Below are 1,179 nucleotides of genomic sequence, written 5' to 3' on the forward strand. Positions count from 1 at the left end.
CTGTTCGAGCGCGGAGGCCGGGGCGCCCTCGGGGGCGAGCGCCGACCCGCGGCTTCCAGGAGGCGAGCGCCGGGCTCCGGCCGCCCGCGGGGTCCCGGAGGGGCGCGGCGCGGCGCGGGTCCCCGTCGGCGCCCACTCGCGGGCGCGGGCCGACGCCCCCACGCGGGCGCGCCGCGTCCCCCCGCCGCTGTCGCTGTCGCCGCCCGCCGCCGCGCGGGGCTCCGGGGTTGCTCTTGGGCCGCCGCCTGGCTCGCCGCGGCCGCTGAGGACCTGGTGGGGGGTGGAAGGGACAGGGCGTCAAGGCCCGCCTCAAAGTTGAGCCGAACTTTGCTGCGGGGGGGCGCGCGAGGCGGCGACGCGTGTGCGCGGGGCGCGGGCTGCGGAGCTCACGGCGCAGCTCTGGGCGGTCTCCCCGGAGGCGGCGGCCCCCCCAACCCGCCCGCCCCGTCAGTGGCGGCTGCACGACCGCGCGCACCAGCGAATAATCGCCGCCCGTGACATCTCCGCTGACACCCTCCCGACCCGGGGTGGCGTGGGTTGGGGGGAGCGACCGGCTGGCACTGCAGTGGGCCGCGTGGACTTGCTGGCCCTGGCACTGTCCCCACCGCCTCGCAGCCAGCGCCGGCGCCCCTTCCCCGGCCGGGCCCCTCCGGCCCCCTGGGGGCGCAGTGTCACCCCGCAGGCCGGTCTGATCGGGCGTGCGCCCCTTCCCGGGTCGGGATCCCCCGACCCCGGAGGGCGCAGTGCCCCAGCCCCGCCGCGTCGGTCGCCTCTGTCCCCACCCTCACCAGCCCCGAGCGGCCCTGGGTCCCCCGCGCGTCGGGCGCGCTCGCCGCCGCCAGGGAACTTTGGCGCGCACGCCCCCACCCGGGCGGCGCCACCGACTCACCTGCCCCTCGGGCAGCTCCGCGTGCCCCGGCCGCCGCCCTCCGGACGCCCCTGACCCCCGCCGCGGGTACGTCCGCGGGGCGTCCCTCCCTCCCCCGGACAGTGTCCTTTGGCTCTACTGGGGTCCGGGGCGGCCGTGGGCGCCCCCGGCCCCCACCTCCTCCTAGCCCGGGGCTGCCGGGGGGTGGCCGGGGGCGGAGGGGTGAGGCTCGGGGCTCTCTCGCCCCCACCCCGCGCGCCCGCTTTATTTTATGATCATTGTGAGCGTGCTCTCGCCGCTCAGCCGCGCCG

Source organism: Halichoerus grypus, chromosome 14, assembly GCF_964656455.1.
Source record: "Halichoerus grypus chromosome 14, mHalGry1.hap1.1, whole genome shotgun sequence".
Classification (NCBI taxonomy): domain Eukaryota; kingdom Metazoa; phylum Chordata; class Mammalia; order Carnivora; family Phocidae; genus Halichoerus; species Halichoerus grypus.